The 15,202-nt window shown below is 47.6% G+C and overlaps 1 protein-coding gene across 13 annotated transcripts in view; it reads left to right on the top strand.

Annotated features, from left to right (window-relative positions):
- Positions 1-15,202, top strand: part of LOC146786091 (eukaryotic translation initiation factor 4 gamma 1-like) — a 1,219,153-nt gene that overhangs the window by 521,248 nt on the left and 682,703 nt on the right. The window contains exon 1 of one of the 13 annotated variants that reach the window (XM_085635577.1): positions 6,261-6,528. The exons of the other annotated variants lie outside the window; for them this stretch is intronic. The gene's annotated coding sequence lies outside the window, so the exon portion shown is untranslated. Of the gene's footprint in view, positions 1-6,260; positions 6,529-15,202 lie in introns of those variants that run through there. 13 annotated transcript variants of the gene reach the window in all.

Raw genomic sequence — 15,202 nt, 5'->3', positions numbered from 1 at the left:
AACTGAAATCCTCATTTCCAATGAGGAGCAGAACCCTCAAATCACAGAATGACTAAAAGCCATTGATGCTCTCAATTACAATCTCTCCCTGGCCGACTCAGTAAAATCACTGGGAATCACTCTAGAACCAAAATTAAACATGGGCAATCACATCAAAAACCTCTCTAAGAGCACCTTCCTCAACCTTAAACTGCTCAACAAAATAAAACCCTTCAGCCCTCCCAACGACCTCAATCAATCCATTCAATCCCTGGTGCTATCCATACTGCATTACAGGAACGCAACCCTCACCAGAATGGTCACCGGAGTAAGGAAATTTGGACATCTTACCTGCACTCAGAACTAAAATGGCTCCGAATTGAAATGCGTGCCAACTTTAGAACTGCCTGCCTCACGCACAAAGCTCTCCACACTGGGAAACCCGCCTACCTGGCTGCCAAACTCAAGAAAGCAGGTCAGGCAAGGAGCCTCGGGAGCACCAACACTCTACTCCTCATAGAGTAGCGCTATATAAAACTCATAAATAAATAAAATATTAAATACTTGCAGAGTGATTGTATTCAGGAGGCGGCAGTCTAGTTGCTCTGATGTAGTTGTGCTCTTGGTGGTGGTAGTCATGTGTGCGGGTGCTTTGGTGTTTCAGGAGAAAAGGCAGTGCAGGCAGATGAAATGCCCTACCCATGGAGTAGAGGTGTAGCAGGTGTTGTGTAGTCTGGGCTCCAGAACTCAGACGTATCTGCGGTGTGTTGGAGAGCCATGGTTCCTGGCACTGTGCGCTGTCAATGCATGGACGGGGATGGCCCTTGGTGCACCTTCGGCATACCGGCAGCACCTTGGCTGCGCTCTAGCCTCCATTAACTAGATCTAACAGGCAAATACAAGTCATACAGGCTGAGGCAGCAGAAAGACACGAATTGCAGAGGCGGGAGACCGGATCGGGCTGGGACTCAAGGGGGACCTGGAACAGTATGTTCGATACGTGTGTGCTGTAGATGCACATGCTTTGCATACTCCTGTCATCTAGTGTTGGGTCCGGGTGTTTGCATGTTTTTCTTCGAAGAAGTCTTTTCCAGTCACAAGTTAAGATTACTTCTCTTTCCAGTAATAGTGCGCATGGGCTGCAACTCCATTTTTAGATTATCTTTCCGCCATCTGGTTCAGAAATGCATTGCGGCTCTGATCCGAATCCATGAATTGGAATTTCTTCGGTGCTTAATTCACTCTACCCTAGTCTGTATTGTTCGATCATGTCTTAGATCACCACTGTCAAAAGTCGGAAAACTTTAATTTTCGAATCTGGATACTTCAACCGTGGCCTTCAGGCCTAGTGCGTTTCGTTTATCTAACTACCACTCGAAGATCCATCATAGTCTTCTGTCGATGGAACGGACTCCGTTTCAATTCTGTCCTAGGCACCATTCCAAATACCCATGCATCCACCTTCATAAGGTTTGTAACCGTTGCCTTGCCCCAGTGCATAACGACAACTGACGCTTGTCGGTTATGCTGACCCAGAAAAACACTGCAGGACCCCGTCTGGCGTGACGAAGAGAAATGCAGCAGCAGAATATCAAGGACACCCCAGTTAACTTCAGAGAAGATATCGAACAAGAAATGAGTGTCTGCAGCGGAAGAGGAAGTAACTTTTTCCGTCCAGGACTCCGATTCGGAGTTGGAATTGGAGTGCCACAATGTTCCAGCTGTACTGGGTGCTGCTAGTACCAAAGCCCCTATGCCCACAAAATCCGCTTCCACCGAACAAAAGACTTCCGAGCCACCACTGCCTACAGGCCATGATAGTCACCCAGATTGGTTCCTACGCCCTGTCCTTTGACTCTGTGCCGAAACAGCAACTCAAGCCGTTCGGCTTGAGCCGAATACCCCTTTGTGACAAAACCTTTGGTTCCGAATGATAAAAAGGACAAATTCAGCTCTGTACCGAAAATGTTGGCACCGAAACAGAAAGATGCTTCTTTAAAGCCTCGAAACAATTCTGGAAACTATTAAACAAAAGCTGGATCCAAAACAGAAGAAAATCCATATACATCCTGACATTGGACATATTACAATGAAGCCAGTGATGCCGTTCTCCAAAAGGAAAGCAGACACTGAATACAAATCCCTCTTACAAAGGAGGACATGGCGACTAGCCCTATTCACCACATTCCTCGGACTCCTCCACCTTCTTCACCAGTACCTATTATACCAGCTTCAGACCCTCTACACATCACACCTCCAGGCTCTCTGTGTACAGATCCTGATATAAGAGCTGGGGATGACACTTCTGGTCAGCCACCACCAGATCCATGGGATGAATATAATATAGATCCACCTGCAGACACCGATTCAGATCTTCACCCTGCTAAACCATCCCTTCCTGATACTTCATATCAGGAGTTAATTGCCAGGCAGCCACGAACGAGTTGCCAGGCAGCCACGAACCATGGTGCAACTTTACACATGGAATCCCTAGAAGATTTCCTCTTTGAAACGTTAGGAAACTCATGGATCAGTCGTTGACTGAAAGGTATGATGAGGCATGCTGAAGACATTTTTAAAGATCAGTGAGGGCACGTATCATTACACCTAGGGTGGACAAAAAATATAAACCCCACCATCTGACCCAGTTTTTTTCCAAGGGCCTGCTTCCTTTGGATTCTTTAGTTGTCGCTAATGTTCATAAAGGAGCAAATTCACAAACCTCGGGCACAACCTCAGATAAAGAATCAAAATTAATAGATGCCTCAGGCAAAAGGGTAGATGCTCACAAGGTCTGTTGGCTAGGAACAAAAGGGCCCACTGGGGCAAAATGAATGATGTATTGCAATAGCTCTCAGAAGAACTCAAGAGGGCAAAAACTAGTACAGGATGGGACACAATTCCTCCATTAGATACGTGTTGGATGCTGTGGACACTGCAGCCAGAGGAGTCAACACCAGCATTTTCCACAGAACACGTGCATGGCCAAGAATCTCTGGTTTCAAACTAGAAGTTCAAAAAACTATCCTTTACACCTCTTTTGACAGAGCACTCCTCTTTGGGCCTCCAGTGGACTAATCACTTAAAAAATGAAAGGATACAGAAGTGGCAAAATCTATGGGAGAACTCCAGTCTCCTTTTAACTGAGGCTCCTTTCGCCACTCATTTTAAAGAGGAGGCTCCAAAAGTAATCCCACAGATGGGGCTGTATTTTCATATAAAACCAGACACAAAGCTCCCCCTCTAGAGGATTCTACAAAGGTGGATACAAAGGAAACCATCTTATAGGAAGAGGTGGAGGCGCACCAACACTTCACTCTCCATCCCCCAACAATCAGTTACTTTATATCACTTGCCCTCGATCATTCATCACTTGTTGGGGAAAGACTGCAACAGTTTCTTCCCATTTGGCAATCAATACCATCAGACAAATGGGTGTTCGACATTATCCAATATGGTTATTGTCTGGAGCTCACAAGCAACCCTCCCAATATTCCACTTCGCACTCACAAACTTTTTTTAGAGCACCAACATCTGCTCATACAGGAAATACAAGCTCTTGTAACAAAATGCGCTATAGAACTTATGACACTACAATATCAAGGATCCGGGGTGTACTCACTTTACTTCCTAATTTCCAAAAAGGACCGTTCATTAAGGCCAATCTTCGATCTCAGGCCATTAAAACTATACATATTATCAGAACACTTTCATATGGCCACACTTCAACAGGTACTTCCGCCTTTGCAACATGACTACTTTGTCAACACTGGACTTAAAGGACACATACTTTCACTTTCCCATTCACCCAGCACATCGCAAATTCGTACTAGGAAAAAAGCATTACCAGTTCAAAGTACTTCCATTTGGAGTAACAACCCTAGATTGTTCGCCAAATGCCTAGCATTAGTAGCAGCTCATCTACAAAGACAGCAAATTCAGGTCTTTCCATACCTAGACGATTGGCTCATCAAAGCCAACACAAATCTCAAGAGTTTACAACACTGAATGTGTTGTAAACTCTTGAGATTTGTGTTGGCTTTGATGAGCCAATCGTCTAGGTATGGAAAACTACAATAAACCTTGTACATCAGTGGGATTTACAATCAATTCACAAAAATCCCATCTTCAACCCTCACAACTGCAGCCATATCTAGGAGCTATTCTAAACACTCATGGCTCTAGCATATCTCAATACAGCCAGAATACACACTTTTAAAACATTGCTACTACGGTTCCAAAACAACCAATATCTCCCTGTCGGGACATTCATGTAACTACTAGGGATGATGGCGCCATGCTTTGCAGAGTACCTTATGCAGGACTAAATATGCGTCCCCTAGAAGAATGCTTAGCACGTCACTGGAATCAATCACTGGGTCAGCTAAAAGATCTAGTGTTGGTAGACAGCAGCACTCGCCACTCTCTGCATGGTGGAACATACAATCTATGAAAAGGGCAGCAGTTTATCGACCTTATTCCCCAGATCGTGTTCTTAACAGACGCATCTCACAGGGTGGGGTGCAAATGTACAACATTTAACAGTTCAGGGTCTCTGGACCACTAAACAGAACCTTCACATCCACTACCTAGAGCTGCAAGCAGTTCAGCTGGCGTAAGCATTTCTACCTCACCTTATAGGGAAAGTTGTCCTAGTCCGGACGGACAATGCCAACCATGTACTGTGTACAAAAATGGTGGGTGGGGTGGGGGGGGGGGGGGTGGGACACAACTCCCTACAACTGTCACGTCTCACTCAGACCATTTGGTGTTGGGAGATTCATCACAAAATCCAACTTATAACAGAACACCTTACAGGGACAGACGACGTAGCCGACCTCATCAGGATGCAGCAAGAAGTTCACGAGTAAGCACTTGACCCCAAAGTTGTCCTTCCATACTTCCAGAAATGGGGGTTTCCACAAAATCTCTTTGCAACAGCAAAGAACTCAAAATGCCCACACTTTGCCTCCAGGTTCCCACTCCCTCTTATCTAAAAGCATTGCCCTATGGATGAACTAGTCCGGGATAATTGCTTATGGTTTTCCGCTTCTCCCTCTCCTTCCGTTCCTGGTTCGATTGTTGTCGTTTTTTATTACTTACATGATTTACGCATGGACAGCTATATTCTTACACTTACTAACTCATTCTCACCCTATTGTGGGTAAACAATGGAGTATATGCCCATGCACTCACCGAAAGGAGTCACCTTACCTCATGACTAGGCGAAGAAAAACAATGTGCAGTCATCTGGACCCAACACTAGATGGCAGAGTATGCAAAGCATGTGAATCTACCGTTCTACATGCGAAGAACAGATGCTTACAGTGCAAGTAACAATCCTTAACGAGATACACGCCGCGGCTGAGGGATAGAAGCTTCCTCTCCGGTTACTGCATGTGTGTAAACCACGAGACGCATGCTGCCGCGTAGGGATAGAGGCTCCCTCTCCTATTACCTGTGTGTGTTGATGGCGCGATCTGTTACCTTTGCCAGATATGGAAGTGTATTCTCTGGTTACTTATTAATGCATGTGCATATGTATGTATTTATTTATTTTTATATAGCGCGAACTTGACCCGAGGGGTTCGGAGCGCTTCAGTGTTAGCACAACATATGCTTGAGATACATTTAGAGTAAATGCATATACAGTGCAAGAAAGTTACGAGGTAGATGAGGGAATTTGCATAGGAGACAACTACGTAAGATACAATGGGAGTAAATATGGATACATGGCGACAGTGACGTGGTGTGCAAGGACAATTGGAGAACGTCGCTAATAGTTTTTAGGTAGTTACAGTACACAGCGCTTTACAGAGGACAGCGGCAACGTGTGTAGTGTGCGTGTGTGCGTGCATAAAGTGTGTGTGTATTGGATTGAGAGGCGCAGTACAGAGCCTCAGTGACTGGTGCCGGGGGTCGTGGAGCCCAGGCCTGCGTTGCATTCGCGCTTCCATCTCTCCCCTGCCCAGGCTGTGCCGGGCGGTCGTGGAGCCCATGCCTGCGTTGCATTCGCGCTTCCATCTCTCCCCTGCCCAGGCTGTGCCGGGCGGTCGTGGAGCCCATGCCTGCGTTGCATTCGCGTTTCCATCTCTCCCCTGCCCAGGCTGCCCCATTGTGCGGCCCCGCGTCCCATTGGCCGTTGCGGGGGCAGCCCCGCCGCGGGATCCCTCCGCTTTGTGTGCCCGCCCGGCGCTCACCCTTGTGGAGCCCCTTCCTCGGCCCTCCCTGAGGGGGGAGGAGATGTGCTGACTCACGGTGCCGCCCACTCCCTCCCCCTCACGTAAGTGGGGGCTGCACAGCCGACGTGCCTCGGCCATGAGTCTCCTCTGCATGGCGGAAACTGCTTTCTGCTAAACTTTGCCTCGTGCTCCCGGCCCTTGCTCAATTGTCTATTTTTAGCCATTTTTCCGTGCCCCGACGCGGCGTGTCCCTGCCAGTCTGGGATGGCGGGCTCTGTGGAGGCCGTCGGAGCCTGCCGCAGTCCAGGATCTTCCTGATCGGCCGCCCCCGCGGGGGCTCCGCGGACCCGGCGATGCATTGGCACAGGTAGGGCGCTTCGCCTCGCTGCTACGGGCGGGCGGTTGGGCTTGCCGGGCCGGGGCCCTCCGACGTCCCCTGCGCGCCCTCCTGCTCCCTCCTCCACAGCCAGGCCTCGGAGCCAGCAGCACGGGCTTCACATGGAAGAAAGGGGCCGGCTGCTGGCGGGGGGAGTGGTTTGTGAGCTCGCGCGCCCTGATTCAGCTAGAAAGGCTTGGGAGGGAGGACTCGCGGCCCGCTTCGCGGCCTTTCCCCTGTGTCATGGTTGCAGTCTGTGCAGAGGAAAGCATGGCCGTCTGCCAGCGCGCGCCGTCCAGCTGCCTTACTTTGTGATGCTTGGATGTGGCAACCAGTGCGCATGCTGTTGGGTTCCCTGGGTACTAGTTACCGGCCGAAGTAGCCAGCGTGTCACCAGCCTGGCCGCGCACCCGTGGAGGGTGATGAGTGCGCGTCAACTTCACTTTGTGTCTCCTGGTGAAACGGTGCTCCTGCGGTCTGTCCACAGCCTCAGAGGGGCACTTTGTACCGAGGCAGCACCGCTTGTCGATACTAAATGAGCTCACCCCGTTGGGTATCTTACAGATGCGGGCTCTGATTTAGTTACAAAGGACCTCAAATGTTTTGCGATTAGTATACCAATGATAAATCATGTTAACGACGCCTGTTCATTGATACTACTGTTACTATCGCGGTCTAGATAGCATTTGGCGCAGTAACATTTTAACGACCTACTCAGTACAACCATTGTGAAGGGGTGATTGGATTTCAGGTACTGACGTAGATGTAGCATGTGGACATAGGAAGGTAAGTATAGGAAACGATAGTATAGAGTAAGAGCATCTTATTGGCCAGTGTGGTGTACTTTTAGGTGAAGCCCCCCCCCCCCCCCCCCCGTAACTAGCCAGAGCCGTGTGGGGTTGATGCCTCCTGAGTGTTGTGCTCAGAGCGGTGTTTGCTAAGATACCGCCCTGGGCAGAGAAATGTGGCGCCCAGGCCAATGGTACTGAATTGAATGGGGGGGGGGGGGGGGGGGTAGAGGACTGCCCCCTGGACACGCACATGCCCGGACCTCCCCCAGCCCACACGCCTCACGCAGATGGTTTTGTTTGTGCCAGCTGAGGTCTCAGGGTGAAGGGAGGTCAAGGAAGGAGGCTAAAGTAGTGTATACAACATCGCCCGTCGTATGATAATGAAGGACAAAACCCACTATAAACAGGCATCAGACAGAAACGAACAAGCAAGGCTGGGGCAGGATGAGAAGGGCGCCGCTGTTGGCATAAACTTAATGCACAGAGCTCCATGCGCCTCTAAGAAAATTGGCGCAATCTATACATTTGACAAGGAGTCTATGCTGTCATTCAAGAATGGTTGCTGAACAGACACTCGATGGCCCCTTGTCAGATCATATGTATTCTGCAATTACACATAATTTAAAAGACACTTGAAGCTAAGTAAAGTGCCAATCCAGAACCTTCAGGGCATTCCAAACCCAAGATCAACCTTCGTAGCTACCGTAACGGCACCGGTATCCATTGGACTCGCGCAGACTTTCCACCAGTGCTCCTGGAGAAAGCACCTTCCAGAGAAGCGCATGCAACGCCTCCAGACGTGCCCGAACTACACTTTTATTCTGATGTCTAATTGTGAGATTAGCTAATTATTGAATTACTCAAAGACGGATGCTTGAAAACATACTTGGAAATGGAAGTTGGTGTGATGTAATTCGATAAGTGGCACAAGGCAAGATTTAGCTTCACATAAGCTGCTCATTAATGCAGAGTTTATTTTAATGTCCATGTCTTTGCGGTTATCTCTTCTGGCTGCTATCTGTTGCATAACTTCCACTTTGGAGCTCTTTAGGACTACTTTGAAGATGCTCCTAGGAATCTCATGGTGACCTGCTCCAATGTTAGTTCTTTAAACTAGTGCTGCCCAAACCTTTTAGGATCACAACAGTTTTTAAAATTCCGAACACCTAGCTTTAATGGGCATGAGATGGTGACAATTTTTTTTATGCAATAGCAGCATTTGTTTTTAAACAGCATTACCTTGACCACCACTTTCGGGATGAGACTGCGACCAACATATTTATCTGCCCATAGAAGTGGCAGATGGAGAACTGCACTGGAGCTGCAGCGCTTTTCAGAGTGGAGTTCTGGCTTTTTGTATCCGTTCACTAAAATCACAAGGCCTCTGAAAAATCATGGGCTCAATACCAGTGATGGCAAATTCGAGAACCCTCCAGCTTCCGCTGCAGACGAAGGCCTCATATTTTTATATCTAGAGAATACGGCCCACGGGCTTGGACACTTCACACGAGTGTCCGAGTCATTGTGTTTTAAGCACTGGAGGGTGAGCGGTTTGCCCAGAATCAGTGGCCGTCGATCCAATGCCAGGGGTCCACCCTACACCCGGTCCTCCAGATCAAAAGGCCACTTCCATATTTCTCAATTTCTGGGAGTCATACACAAGCGGTATGGTGGAGTCTGATCCTGCCGAGTAAGCACATTTTCTGTTGCAGTAGCTTTGAAGTAAAAAAAACAAAAAACCGCAGCACCAAACACTGGAAGTTTCGCTTGGAGTCTTGTTTGGGAATCCTTGCAAGGGCTTGTTTTAACATTGGACTTCAGAGCATTGTTTAGAATCTTTCACTAGAGCACAAACATGGGTCATTTTAAATATTACATGCATTATTACCGAGACTTTTGCGACACACCAGTAGCTCCAGACAGTTTTTGTAATCATTTTGCCACTTGTATGTAAAAACGGAGGTTTCCAAGGCGCCCTTGAGGGCTCTTGTTTGCCAGTATAAAGCCATACATGCAAGTAAAGTATGCTCGGACGAGACATCAAATGTCTTAGTTAACGATCATTTGCAATGCAATAGGTCTCGCATTTTAGAAACTTTGACCTAATATTGTAAATGATGATGCTTTTCATTATTGCAGGTTTTTTAAACAAATAAAAGGCATTGTCATTTATTATAATGCCAATAGCTCAAAATCTCGCAATTGCTAGACCTATTGTATTGCAAATGCTTGTCTAGGGCCTGCTCTAGGTACGCCAGCGATGGCGGGGTGACCCATGAATCGCTTCTTGCTTCGGCAGGAGTGTCCATTATCTGTCCAGTATTCCGGGGCTCTGACTGCTCATGTCCAAGTGTGCCTAGATATTAGAGTGTAGAAAAAAGGCACGTTGAGAGTAAGCCATTTGCCTAGAATTACACAATGTGGGGGGAGTTTGGGGAAGTCGTATCTGGACTGTGGCTTCTTAGGCTAGAGACTACAATTTTTGTCACTAGGACTTGTGGGCCATAGTTTTGCTTGCCCTGGTTGGGGATATCAGTGATGATATTTTAATATTCAGTGGAGAATCAACTAGTTTGTAGAGCGAGTTGGGGGTAAGATACAGCTTTTCTTTTAAAAACTGTTTTAACGTTTATAGGCACGCCTAACGGTCAGTTAAAACGTTCATACGTGTACTGGTCAGTGTTTTATCACTAATTTTCAGTAGACCGGGTTCTGTAACTACAATATTAACCCCTTGCATGCCCGCCCCTTTCCCCGCCCAGTGCCGCGCCTTCCATTAGCGGGCGGAGTTCATGACGAGCTGGACTCGTCATGGGCACAGCGCCACCGCAGCCCATGACGAGTCCAGCTCGTCATGGGCACTGAAGGGGTTAACACAGTGAAACATGTTGCAACTAGTCAACAGTTACATTTCAATTTGTAAACAAACACTGAAGTTTCTTGGGAACGTGTTCAACACATGAAGGAGCCTTTCTGACTCTCCAAGAGAATTTACTGACCGGGGGGGGTTAGGGGGGGGTGTACAGTACCAAGGTAGTACTGTCAGCAGGGCAGCTCTTCACCAGTGGATTCCCAGCATTCTCTATTCGGAAAATACCAAGACATGTCAGCACTCCACATTACAGTGCAAAGAGAATCCTCAAGACAGTGACAAAGTCAGTGGGCGCTGGGATTCTCACCTGCCCTGCTCATAGCAGTGAACCCAGCGGGGTCCTGGAACAGTTCTCACCTCACCGATTTAAAAAAACTCTGCTGTGTGTTGACCAGGGAGCCCTGGCAGCGCCCTGATTCGAGCACTACTACCTGGCAGCCCAACTTCAATGGATCGCCAGATGGATGGCAGACGCCAGCGCGATGACACAGTGACCACACACCCCTTGTACACGCTCCCCCATATCCTTGCGCTCTTCCACCCTGGCACAAAGGTACGCCCCCGAGCCCCAATTCCTGAATGTAGCCTACAGGTGTTACCGCAGAAGCCTTTACCTCACTCTGGGCACAATGCCCTATGCCCCCGCACTCCCATGGAGGGTGCTCCTGCTGGCCGGGCAACTCTTACATCCGCCGAACTCCATCACTGGCATGACGCAGGTATACAAACTCTACGTGATCTCTACCGCGAAGGCTCGCTTGTTACCTACACCACACTAGTGACTGATAAAGGACTCCCTGCAGGGCAATCCCTCCTACACCATTAATTGATAGCTACGCTCTCCGTGAAATGTGGAGACCTCGCCTCTGAGCCGCAAACACATCTCACTGTGCAATATCTACATGTCATGGGACATGGTAGGCACCTAATGCAGTGGTTCACGGCCTTGTTGCGACAACACGTAGCAGTAAATCTAGATCCCATCTGTCACAAATGGGAACATGATCGGCAATTCACAGATAAGGAATGAAAGCGGGCGCTGGCCAGTCCAGTGCAGATCCCCAGAAATGCTAGATTTAGACACAGTACTACTTAACACAGAGGGCATACCTCACACCAGCCAACATTAACCAATGCTTTCACTGGGCTGAGTCAGCCTGCCCCAGGTGTGTTGCTGTAGATGCAGACTTGGTGCACATGCTCTGGGACTGCGCTGCGCCAGTTTGAGCGCATACTGGGAGGAGGTAGCGTCCACACTCTGCGCTTGCACCGAGACCCACCCTTTGATTGGCCAACATACCTGCTACACATATTCCGTAGGATACTAAAGTCACCTCTAGATTCCTAGACCTGGGCATAGTGACAGCCAAGAGGCTAATCACAAAATGCTGGAAAGTACCTGATCCCCCACATATACAAGCATGGAGGCACTCTACCCTTGCGTGGGCCAGAACTGAGGGAATAGGGGTTCGACGCGAGGAAACCATGGGCCTCGGGAAGATAAATCTCTACAGGCTGGGAAGTGATTATGGTGACACTACAACTGTGTGGATCATTCAGGTCAGCTCTTGCAAACACCTGACTCGGTAGGGTAACTATGCAGATGTGTCCAGCAATCTTAAATCACTTGTAAACATTGGACCTGTTGTCCCTTTGCTATGCAATGGCAAACTGAAGCCCACGCACACCAGACACCACTTACAAGGCAATTAAGGGGGGAGGCGCATAAAGCAATGCGCACAAACACAAGTACCAGCAACCATGCGGGGTTGTTTCAGCTCTCTTCTAAATTCTGTACCTAGTCCCCCTGGTTTAATTTCCTTCTCTCTATTATCGCATTTACAGTGTCAGTGGAACCTACACTGAACAAAGAGGATGTGGCCTTACGGCTAGAGTGGTCGACGTTGAAACTGGGGAACCGTGTTCGTGTCTCGGATTAGTCACTACATCCTATGATTCTGGGCAAATCACTTAATCTCCCCGTGCCTAACAAAAAAATGAATGTCAGTCTGTAACGAAACTGGTGCTCATGTAAAGCACTAATACCTGATTTCTCGGGTCTAGTTTGCGCTATATAAAACTCTAAAAATAAAACTAGATCCGACGCGAAACTTGCAATGTAAAAACCTTGTAAATAACATATGTAATGAGCTGTGCAGGCAGTGGCCAGACAAATTGAATGTGCATTTTAATAGATCATACCCGCTTCATAAATCTATGGAAACCACAATGTCTAGATTAAGTACGCTATAGATTGTCGCTGCATGTTGTAGCCAACTGTTTCAACTGTCAGAAATGGAAATGTGAAACTTAAACTCAATAAAAAAAACATATATAAAAAATTGATTGCATAGTGAACCAGGAACCAGCATTGTATGTCTGTGCAGTACCGCAAGCTGCTCCTAGAGCTCTCTAGTGAGCAAGGCACCAGCAGTGCGTGTCTAGGTGCAGCACCGCAAGCTGCTCCTAGAGCTCCCCAGTGAGCAAGGCACCAGTACTGCATGTCTAGGTGCAGTACTGCAAGCTGCTCCTAGAGGTCGCTAGTGAGCAAGGCACCAGCACTGGATGTCTAGGTGCAGTACCGCAAAGCTGCTCCTAGAGGTCCCTAGTGAGCAAGGCACCAGCAATGCATGTCTAGGTGTAGTACCAGAAGCTGCTCCTAGAGGTCCCTATTGAGCAAGGCACCGGCACTGCTGGTCTAGGTGCAGCACCGCAAGCTGCTCCTAGGGGTCCCCAGTGAGCAAGGCCCTGCACTGCTTGTCTAGGTGCAGCACCGCAAGCTGCTCCTGGAGGTCCCTAGGGAGCATCATAAACTTTGAAGATATGGTAAATCCACCCTACCCATAATGCATTGCATGCAAGACCGTACTAAGAGTACATTCAAATAGCTATGTCCATATATACAATTAGTGGCTATGAAATGTGACAAAAGAATATATTAATTCCGGATTATGTTAGGTTGTGCTCTATGTGGAGTTGATGAAGGGAAATTTATAGAAGGTCTTGCATATAAGTGAGATGTGGTAGGTGCAGTACCGCAAGCTGCTCCTAGAGGTCCCTAGTGAGCATCAAACTTTGTCACACATGGTACACCCATAATGCATTGCATGCGAAACAGTGCCACAAGTACATTCAAATAGCTATGTCCATAGATACAATTAATAGCTTTTAAATGTGACCAAACAATTGTTATATTCAGATTAATTTGTACTCTATGTGGAGCTGATGAAATTTATAGAAGGTCTAATATAAATTTAAAATGTGTAGATGCAGTACCGCAAGCTGCACCTAGAGGTCCCTAGTGAGCATCATAAACTATGAAGATATGGTAAATCCACCCTACCCAAAATGCATTTCATGCAAGACAGTACGTTCAGTATATACAATTAGTAGCTTTGAAATGTGACAAAAGAATTATATTAATTCTGGATTAGGTTGTACTCTGTGAAGCAGATGAATGGAAATTTATGGAAGGTCTAATATAATTGTGAGATGCCCTAACAAGTAAAGTAACCATTGCCAACCTTGTTTACGACCAAGTGAGTGTCCTGTCTGAAGGCCTTTAACCCCTTCGACGCGCATGATGGAGCGGTTCCGTCATGCACGTCGGTTGCGTTGTGCGCATGACGGAACCGTTCCGTCATGGCCCGACCCGCGCACGGAACCTTCAGCGTGGCGCTGAAATCCGCGCTGCGCTGAAGGGGTTAAGACAATTGTACCTTGAGGCTGTAAATAAAACCTAGGGCATAAGTAACAACACATGTAATAGGGTGTGTCCTCGTGGGAGATTACAAAAAGACCGGGCGGTTCTAAGGAGGGACTACAAAGCCTAATGGCCAATGAAAAGCCACCATTTACAAAGGACAGGAGCCAATTAAAGGTGGGCAGGAAGTAGGTGGAGCTTCATGCACATATCCTGAAAACAGCATGTCTCGAAGAGATTGCGCACACGCTGCCTAGGCGAAACCTAAATAGTCATGCCATTGAAGGTGAGAGGAAGGATGTCCTGCTGTATGAAGAGATGTCAAATATAGGCTCTCTGATGAAAGTGAAGAACATTTCAATATTAATAGATGTTTATGGGAAAAGTGGGGGAATGGATATATAAAGTAAACCTAAATACTATGTGGGTAGAAAAGATGAATCTGCAGTCAAGGAAGCAATAAAATTCAAATAATTCTTGCTTTGTGTCTGAAATTTGTTTTGCGAAAAGTAAGGGCAGGTGCTGTAAAATGTTATGGGTAGCGCAAAATGCTTCAAAACAATTAATCACCAGGACCCAGTGTAGTGAATTTTACCCTGACTTCTAGTTCAAGACAGTCTAATTTAAAATTCAATGTTGCATGGCTAGTGATTTATGGTCCATGTTTTGCAGCAGCATTCTGCATATTCTGGCACCAGCGCAAGAGGATGTTGGGAAGTGTCATTTGTGTAGTCTGAAAGGGCAAGAGTCTACATGTTGTGGAAAACCAAGATATAGGTAGTGTAAGGAAATGCCTCTTTTGTATGGTCACACCTAAGTTTTTAGCGTGATGCGGTTGGTCTTTCGACACAGATAGCAATGAGGCCTGCTAACCAGAGTATATGGTAACAAGGGAACCATGGGCGTATAAGTTAGAGGGTAGCCCCAGAAATTGCAGAACTGGTTGTTACCCTGGGCATGGCAGGTGAGTGTCCCAGTCTGCCATTGCAGATTGGAAGAGCAGTTTTAAGCTGTTAGCCCGACTTTGCCATTGCTTTAAATGGCAAAGCCAAGCCCACCCTGCAATGTGTAAGTCACTTCTATGGCAGGCCTAAGGAACCTTAAGGCGATGCCGGGCAACCTGTATGCCAGTGGCAACAGGATTTCTGCAAGGACCGCACGGATTTCGAGGGACATCTACTCCGAGGGCCACAGAGATCTTGGACCAAAGAGTAACAGGAAGACCCCGTCGACCTCATCGCACCCACATCCTCCTCAAGATCTTCCGCATCCTGGATCACTTGCATCAGGACCACTTCC

Source organism: Triturus cristatus, chromosome 11 (genome assembly GCF_964204655.1).
Source record: "Triturus cristatus chromosome 11, aTriCri1.1, whole genome shotgun sequence".
NCBI lineage: Eukaryota > Metazoa > Chordata > Amphibia > Caudata > Salamandridae > Triturus > Triturus cristatus.
This window is presented reverse-complemented; position numbering and strand designations above follow the sequence as displayed.